Raw genomic sequence first — 10088 nt, 5'->3', positions numbered from 1 at the left:
CATGAAGAATCTTTAATATTCTGACATGTGCGAGAACGTTCTTGACAATGACTTCAAGGCTTCATCAGACACATTCAAAGTAAGAGATGGCTCCGTGATTTAAAAGTCTCGCCACCTAATAAGTCTGTACAAACTTTGAAAATGAGTTCGAACTCCTCGAGCATTCTCTGATGTTGATTTAATAATTCTTCGATATGCTAGATCATGGATAATTCTGTCATCTCTAAGCATAGTGATGAAAATTTTCTTGGGTGGCCGAATTATCCATTTCTTTGGATTACCTTGTCAATTATCATCTTCAAATCGGAGTTCAAATAGTGACTCAGACAAATTGTTTGCCCCATATGCTTAGGTCTGTGTATGCCCGAAGGACTATATTTTATTGTAAACCACATTGGACCACAAATGACCTTAACATTCGATTAGCTGTTGTTAGCCATCTAGAATGGTTCAGGGGTCCAGGTTCAATGTTAGCTAAATCAGAAGCAAATTTACCAGTGCTGGTAGCGGTCATTATACCGTAAAGATATTTTTGGTCAGTGCTCAACTCATTCCTAGTAATTTCAGGTAATATTTTAGGTATAACATTGAATTCGACTATTGACATTGTTTGGCATTTTTGTAATTCAGATCCGATGGGACCTAAAAAGTATTAGCCCCTGTAGTTGTTCCATTTAAATGTAACAACAAATGTCACAGTGGTAATTCATTAAAATCCAACTGGCAGATAAACCACTGTAATGGTCTGTAATGTCTTTGAAACCTGTGTTCACTACTATCCCATTGCAGCCAACAACACCTATTTTACTTAGTTTCACCGACTTATACTTGAAGTAAGATAATATAGCATCTTTAATGCTTTTAGCAGAACCCTAATCATATGTAACGTACCTGAAATAGTCGCTTCCCGGTTCCGATAAAATCACATAATGCTCCTCCATCAGTGGTTTTCTATAAAATTTATTCTATTTCTGAATATGAACCAAAATTTTATCCTTTCTCCCATCAAAACAAATACCGCGAATGATTTTATTGTGTGCCCTTCTTCCTCCCCATGCATGTGAATGGAGGGTGTAAAATCTTTTTTCATAAATATGGCTATCAAACGAAAGGGCTCAATTAGTACTTTTCGAAACTGGTCCCATGTTTGATATCGAGTGAAAATTAGGGGAACGAGAGCTCAAAATATGACCATCAAAAAGTGTAACAGGTCTCGTTCTCAGAACCTATCCAACCGAACAATCGGAAAAATCACGGTGGTGCATCTCTACCAAATCTAGGCCTCAAATACACCTGGTTTCGATATCTGCACAAATAAAGTTAATAATAGTATATTTCCACATTTTAGAAATTTACCCGGCGACCCCTTTAGGACCATCACATACGTAAAAAATTTGGCATGAGATAATATAGTGCATAATTTGGTTAAGTTTCAAGAAAATCAAACCATTATTAACAAAGTTATAGGGGGTGAAAATTTCCCTTTTTTTGTGAATTTCATGCATTCTACAACGTGTATGACGTCATCTTCCCATATCAATTCGTCAATACCACAACGAAGTAAGTTTATATGAATGGGGTCGCAAAGAATTATTTTTTGGTTTAGTTTTTTAGTCATTTTTGTATGAATATCAATTACTCCAAACAGACATGTGTGTTTATATTATATGCGTACTAATGAAGTTTGCGGGTAGTGTTTAATTCAGATAGATATATTTGTACATTAAACTAGCGGTATTCAGTATACATGCAATATATGTACATATGTATGCCTTTTTGCACGAAGTAAATCGGAAATATGGGTACGATCAATTTATATACGTGCATGTGTATGTACAGTATTCGGAAGGTCATAGTTTGCATGTTTATGGTGAGGATGGTAGTATAGGTCCCGGGGCGAAACGTGGATTGGTACCCACGATGGAGCATAAAACCTGGGAAATGCCTGCTGAACCAACACCAACAGCTCTACTACCAAACCCTATCTCCACCTCCACGTGGTGACCGCTGGGAGCTCTTTCTTGACGAAAAGCTGCAGACGGAGAAGGATGAAGGCGAGTCTCCCGCGCCTAAAAACGGGACAAATTGTACCAACTGGTCCTCCAGGTTGGGGGTTGGGTAGGGCTGACAACCCTACACGGAAAACAACCGTTACGAAGCCACAACAGGAGCCTCGGATAGGATGGATATCAAAACGACGGACCCGGCAACGACAAAGGAACAACGATTTGCGCATTTTCTCATGGAACGTGCGCTCCCTGTACAGAGATGAAGCTGATAAGCAGCTAGCCGATACCCTGTCCCAATATAGGGCTGATGTAACAGCGTTGCAAGAGATGCGATGGACAGGGACCGGTTTCCTGGAGAAGAGCCACTACACCATATATTATAGCGGCCATCCAGTAAACCATGTGCTCGGAGTAGGTTTCTTAGTCAGCCAAAAAATGAAACCTGCTGTTATCGGCTTTGAAAGTATAAGCGAACGGCTATGCACTCTGCGCTTGCGAGGCAAGTTTAGAAATATAAGCCTCATAAACGTTCACGCCCCTACAGAGGAGACTGCAGAGTCGGAGAAGGATACCTTCTACGAGGCAGTAGAAAGAACCCTCGAAGCCTGTCCCAGATATGATATCAAAATCATACTTGGGGATTTTAACAGCCAAGTAGGGAAGGAGCCCGTATTCAGGCGATACGTTGACTCCCATAGCTTACACGAAAAAACAAATGATAACGGACTGCGGACTATTCAATTAGCAGGGTCACACGAAATGGTTGTTGGAAGTACCTGGTTTGCGCGGAAAGCGGTCCACAAACATACGTGGGCCTCTCCAGACGGGACCACTTTCAACCAAATTGACCACGTGTTGATCGAACGCCGCCACCTCTCAGCCTTGATGAATGTCAGAACATATAGGGGGGCCAATATAGACTCGGATCACTATCTCGTTGGCATGGTGCTCCGAGCTCGAATAACAATACCACCTAGAATCCCCTCTGACAATCAGGTGAGAGTGAACACTGAAGCCATCCACAACACAACCCTTCGCGACACCTATAAGAGGGAAATGGATGCCGCAATAACCGCAGTCAATAGAGGACCTGGAGATGAAGCATCAACTAATGATCTTCACAACCACCTGAAGAACGTTATCATGGATACGGCCACAAATATACTTGGCCCCAGCCGCAAAAGGAGTCGGAACGGCTGGTTTGACGATGAATGTAAGCTAGCAACGGAACGTAAGAATGCCGCATACCGAGTAATGTTGCATTCTCAAAGAACGCAGGCACGCGCAGAGACTTATCACGAACTCCGTCGAGCGGAGAAGCGACTTCACAGACGGAAAAAGGAAGCCTGGGAGAACCAACAAGTCTGTGAACTAGAAAAGTACAGGGAGCAACCGCACCAGGCGCGGAAGTTTTACCAACAAGTCAGCAGGATGAAGCCTTATACACCTCGATGCTCATCCTGCCGAGACAAAGAGGGAAATCTGATTTCCGACAGAATGGGCATATTAGAGCGATGGGTTGAGTACTTTGATGAGCTACTGAACAACCAGAACATCGGCGAGTTGGAGGTCCCGCCAACTGAAGACGACGGACAAATACTGCCACCACCAAGTTTAGGAGAAACAGTCCGTGCAATTCATCGGCTAAAAAATCATAAGTCGCCAGGAGCCGATGGAATTACAGCCGAATTGGTTAAATATGGAGGCGACCAGTTACACCAAGTGGTTCATCAACTTGTGCTCAAGGTATGGGACAGCGAATCAATGCCTGACGATTGGCAGCGAGGCATAATCTGTCTCATACATAAAAAGGGAGATATCACACAGTGCAGCAATTATAGAGGTATCACATTGCTGAGTACCATCTATAAGATATTCTCCACTATCTTGCTAGGCCGGATAGCCCCATACGCCCAGAACATCATTGGCCCATACCAAAGAGGCTTCACTCCAGGCAAATCAGCAACAGATCAGATTTTCTCTCTGCGGCAAGCGATGGAAAAACTGTTGGAATATGGACAACAGTTGCACCATCTGGTCATCGACTTTAAAGCCGCCTATGATAGCATAGCCAGGGTAAAACTGTACACGGCCATGAGAGAATTCGGTATCCCGACGAAATTAATAAGACTGACTAGGCTGACCCTGACCAATGTGCGAGGCCAGATAAAAGCAGCAGGATCACTCTCAAGACCATTTGACATCAACAACGGTCTACGACAAGGGGATGCGCTATCATGCGTCCTCTTTAACCTGGCCCTCGAGAAGGTGATCCGTGATGCTGAGGTGAATGCAAGAGGTACGATCCTCTTCAAGTCCACCCAACTACTGGCCTATGCTGACGATATCGACATCATGGGAAGAACCACCCGAGACGTTCAAACTGCCTTCATCCAGATCGAGCAGGCGGCGCGAGATCTTGGGCTGCACATCAATGAAGGCAAGACAAAATACATGGTGGCAACGTCAGCACCGAAGACGAATCAACCAACAACATCAAACCGCACTGGTCAAACACAAGCACGAACAAGAATAAGGATAGGGGAATACAACTTTGAGACCGTTGACAATTTCTCCTATCTAGGGTCGAAAATCACAACCGATAACAACTACGATGATGAAATCCGCGCACGGTTGTTGTCAGCCAACAGAGCCTACTTCAGCTTACAAAGACTGTTCCGCTCGAAACGTCTCACCATAGGGTCAAAGCTCTTACTGTACAAGACTATGATCTTGCCAGTCCTCATGTATTCCTCGGTTCTTAGCAAGAAAAATTGCGAACTCTTGGCCGCGTTCGAGAGAAGAATCCTCCGAAGAATTTTTGGCCCCCTACATGAGGATGGACGATTCCGTAGCCTACACAATGACGAAATCTATGAGCGATACCATGACCGTCCGGTTGTGGATAAAATCCGGCTCAATAGGTTACGGTGGGCGGGTCACTTAATCCGTATGGATGAAGATGATCCCACCCGGAAAGTCTATAAGGGCAATATCTATGGTAGGAAAAGAAGACGAGGCAGACCGTGCCTAAGATGGAGCGATGGCGTGGGCCAGGACGCCAGACAGCTTTTAGGGATATCGAATTGGTGGACTTCGGCGCAAAACCGGGATGTCTGGAGTTCCTTATTAAGGCAGGCCTAGACCGGATACCGGTTGTTGCGCCGTTGATGATGATGATGATGATAATATCTATGGCTGTAACATGTATGTATGGCTTGTAGTTTGGGAAAATTTGAAGGAATATGTTGGATTTGTAGCTACATAAGGATAGAAAAATGTGCGTTAAAGTTTCTTATATAAGTTAAACACAAAACCTTTATACCTAAAGCGCGAGCTTCCAGGTATTCCGACTTGTGTTTTTAAGGCGGAGAAGCTATTTGTTTCGACTGTTCAGATTTTTCATGGTCACAACTAGAAGTAGGCAAGTCAGTTAAAGAACGAGAATAGCAAGGTTCGTGAAAATAATTTATAATAAATCTCTGTTACGCGATTAACTTTTTTCTTTTCTCTCTCGTTTTTAAGGTTTGTGTGAAACAAAACCTGTTTGTTCGTCTGTTAGCCTGTCTGTCACACTCGATTTATTTGGAAACGACTTGACTGATAGTCACAAAAATTGGTGAGAGCGTGTGGTTTGTGGATACCTTGACATAGAGTAAGGGGTGGCACTTTGTGTTAAATTTAAGGGAGGGCTCCCACACATGCGAAAGAAGGGTGCAACATTTTTTCTTACAGAATGTGACCACGTGGGGTATCAAATGAAAGGGCTCAATTAGTACTTTTCGAAACTGATGATTTTTTTTTGATACTGGGAGAAATGTAGAAGAGTGAGGGCTCAAAATATGACCTTGAAAAAGTGTAACAGTTCTCGTTTTCAAAACCTATCCAACCGAAAAATCTGAAAAAAATCACGATGACATCTGTACGAAATCTAGTCCTCAAAATACATCCCATTCCGATATCTGCCCAAATGAAGTTAGTAATAGTATATTAGCATATTGTACAAATTTAGCCGGAAACCTCCCTTATGTTCATGCTAGAACTACAAATTTTGTCACTTGCATAAGAGACACCAGGCTAACTTTGAGAAGTTTGAAGGAAATCCAACTATTATTAACAAAGTTATAGAAGGTGAAACTCTTACATTTTATGTGAATGTTATGCATTCATCATAACATATCATAACAATTTGCCAATACCACAAGAAGGTGAGCTCACATGAATAGGGGGTTTCAGGGAAACACTTCGTTTTAGTTTATTAATCATTTATATATTCAATATCAATTACTCGGGACAGACATATGTATGTATTTACATGTATATTTTTTGTTTTTTGTGCGTACACGGAGGTGGAAAATTTTAGAAAGACACGTCCGACGCTCCACCGCCCGAACGCCAGAACTAGAGCGGGCGCGTGTGGGATTCACACCCACTAAAAACCACCCACGGTCTCTTCAGCCCCAGCACCGTGGGACCACCATTACGGTATTACTTCGCGGGGTAGGTTTGCTCATAGGCACTCATCCTTCTCCTATTTGCAGCTTTCCTCCTTCTTTGTTCCTTCAGCAACTCCTGTTGCATTTGGATGATTGCGGAGCCAACCGCAAGCCACTTCTCCTCGGACTCCAGCATCTCAGTAACCAAGCTCTCCGGGGTCCCGCTCCTGCTCAGCACCTGGTTTAACCTCTTTCTCTCCATCGCAAATCGTGGGCAGTGAAACATTACATGCTCTGGATCCTCCGGTATGGGACCGTTCGGAGAATCATCCAACCCAAAGCGGTGCAGGTACTGCCAGTAGCAACCACCGTGTCCCGTGAGGAACTGGGTAATGTGATAGTTGGTCTCCCCATGTTTTCGCTTAAGCCACACCCTAATGTTGGGAATGAGCCTGTGCGTCCACCGACCTTTCGTAGACTCATCCCATCTGCGTTGCCAGAGATCAAGTGACTTATGACCTTGCCGCATTTCTACGCTGTGCATGCCCCTCCATACGTCTTGCATTGCACAGGACACTCATTTCTTTGGCCAGAATGTCAACCGGGATCATGCTTTCCACCACCAATACTGCCTCATCTGATGTGGTTCTAAAAGCACTGCAAACCCTCAAAGCCATTCCTGTGGTATCCCGTCTGTGACAATGTACTCTTTGGGGCCCTCATCCGTCCCGTACCAGAGAGTCCTCTCTGAGAGGTAGTTTTCGCTAAGTATCCGGGGACAACTATGTCAGCCAACGCCCCTTCAATTCTATTCCAGTTGGCCGAGTTGAATGCATTTTTCACATCCAACGCCACCATGGCACAGCAGCCGCCCAAAATCAGTGCACCTTTTGCCAGATTTAGCACCATGTTAATTGCGTCCACCGCAGAGTGGGCGCGTCGGAAACCAAACTGGCGTTCCGACAAATAATTGCTGGCTTCGACGATGGGCAGGAGTCTGTTTTAGATGACTCTCTCCATCATCTTCCTCATTGTATCCAACAGGCAGATAGGACGATACGACGCTGGGTTTCCAGGTGGCTTACCAGGCTTCGGAAGCAACAACAACTTTTGCTTTTTCCACTGGGCAGGGAATATTCCTTCCTTTAGGCACGCCTCGAAAATGTTGGCGAATAGGTCGGGCCTAGTCTTCACTGCCAGTTTCAAAGCTCGGTTGGGGATGCCATCCAAACCTGGGGCCTTGTTGTCACCGAACCTACGACCTATTTCCCGCAGCTCGTCCACAGTTACAGGCGGTATTATGCCGTCATTTAGCTGGACAAAAATTTGCCTTCCCCTATTTTCGTGGTGAGGGAACAGAGCGGTAACATTCTGTTTTAGGAGGCGCGGAAAGGTCACCTGGGGTGATTTCCGCAGCCTCTTCATCATCACTCTGTAAGCCTCGCCCCAAGGGCGGCATGGTCGCACAGCTGTTTGAAGCAGTTCTTTTTGCTCCTCCGAATGGCTTCCTTTAGGCGGCCACGCAATTGCTTGTGTGCCTCCTCTCGACCGTCGCCACCGGGTTTTCCCCTGATCCTCTGGCAAAGCCTCCTTGCCCGAAAACATGCGGCTCGCAAACTTGCGATTTCGTTGTTTCACCAGTAGTTGGGTTGCCTACTGGGGAGCAATCGCCTTCTGGGCATAGTAGCATCGCATGCTTCCTTCACCCATCGAGTGATCTGGGTGGCTTTCTCTCTAGCCGTACCATTCAGGGATATGTCGGATTTGAGCACCGCGGAAAACATGTTCCCCTCGAAAGCTTTCACTGTTCAGCCAAGCATACCACCCTGCATTCTGCGAAAACTCTTTCTCGAGCTTGATCTCTATGCAGATTGCCTGATTGTCGCTGTGAGTATAGTCCTCACTGACATGCCAAGCGATTCTACTGGCTAAAGTGGCACTCACGTATGTGAGGTCCACTATAGATCCTAGGCCCCTTCCCCGGAAAGTGTACGAAAACCCAACATTCGCCAGTACCACGTCCAGCTCCGCGAATGCTTCGAGGAGAACACGCCCCCTGACATTAGTTATCCGGCTGCCCCATTCAAGAGCCCACGCATTGAAATTACCTGTCTGTAATCCCTTTCCACCTTTCGTTTGTGCAAAGTATATTTGTACATTCCTATTGAATTCCCCGCAAATATGGAATTATCATTTCTTTAACGGACCCATTCTCAGAAACTACACAACCAAAAAATCTGAAATTAGGAGGCTGCCACTATATGGTGCCTAGGCTCCAAAATACCCTTCATACCGATATCTGTTCAAATAAAGTTAATAATAGTAGATTACTATAATTTTTTGTAATCGACTGCGAACCCCCCTTAAGTTTATCCTAGATCCACTGCAGCAATGTAGGCTATAGTATAGAGCGTAATCTTGCAAAGTTTGGTGGAAATCGCACAATTACTAACAAAATTATAACAGGTCAAAATTGCCGTTTCGTTGCAAATAAGCATATATTACATGCTAGATTCTAATGGGATAAATGCACACTCAAATGGCTTTATAAAAGAAATACACGGCTTCCGGTTTCCCGACTTGTTTGATCGTAACTTTGATCCATTCAGTTTTCCCGTTTAGTTTGGCTTTCGTTCACACTTTGGCTATGTGCCTTCCTTTTCTGGACTTTTAGTTCCGCTTTTCGGAATTTCCTGTATTCAATTTTTCCTCTTAGGGGCCTGTCGGGACCGTATTCTCTGGTTTGGTCATAATGCTTATAGAATCATCTTGCCATGAACAAAACCAAGGAAAAATGTGTAGATGGAAGATCATTGGGCAATAAACACAGTAACAATACCTATCACATTTGTTCAAAAGAAGTGCAGCCAATGGTACCCCAGACCTCAGAAAAGAAACCCATTCAGAGAAGTCCGTCAACTCTGACACCTTCACCAATACCAAAGAGTGCAAAAGATAAAGACCAGTGAAGGTCAATGGATCTCAAAAGCGAAGAACTCATAGTAAATAGAGACATGATCTGGGGAAACTACCCTCCACCCAGCTTGGGCCAAAAATAATTGAGCGGTCCGCGTTTATCAAGGCGCAGGGGTGAACCAAGCAATAAAGGAGATGATAAGATCTATTATGATTGTCAAACACGATTCGATTGGCACGCTAGTTGTGCCTGAATAATCTGAAGAGAAGCTATTTTATGTGATCACTTCAGCTGGTCCATGACTGCAAATGTGAGGTACGTTCATCGGATTGAGAAAAACTGAAGTAATGGACCTAAAAATCTCCACTTTAAGGAGTTAGAATTAATTACACACTGGTGTCTCAGATCTCTCAGATCACTGATACCTAAAATTCAGTCTGATTGTTGTGAACAGGCTGTAATACATGACGGAATTCTAGGAAAGAAACTGCAGTTTTCTCGGTGACTAAGGACTCGTTTGGCGCTAGAAGATAAATTGGAAACTCTTAATCACACACCTTTATAGTGCTTTGAAAAGCTTGTCCCATTTCCCGAGGAAAAGGTGGTAAACCAGCTCCATGGTGCAGTCGCGGACTGCCAAAACTCAGGAAATTAACCAGGCTTCTGAATCATGCTCGTAAAAGCAACAAGAATGAAGTTAGGTTCAACTTCCGGAACTCATAACGT

This window comes from Hermetia illucens, chromosome 1 (genome assembly GCF_905115235.1).
Source record: "Hermetia illucens chromosome 1, iHerIll2.2.curated.20191125, whole genome shotgun sequence".
Taxonomy (NCBI): domain Eukaryota; kingdom Metazoa; phylum Arthropoda; class Insecta; order Diptera; family Stratiomyidae; genus Hermetia; species Hermetia illucens.
The sequence above is the reverse complement of the archived record's forward strand: the minus strand, read 5'-3'. Positions refer to the sequence as shown.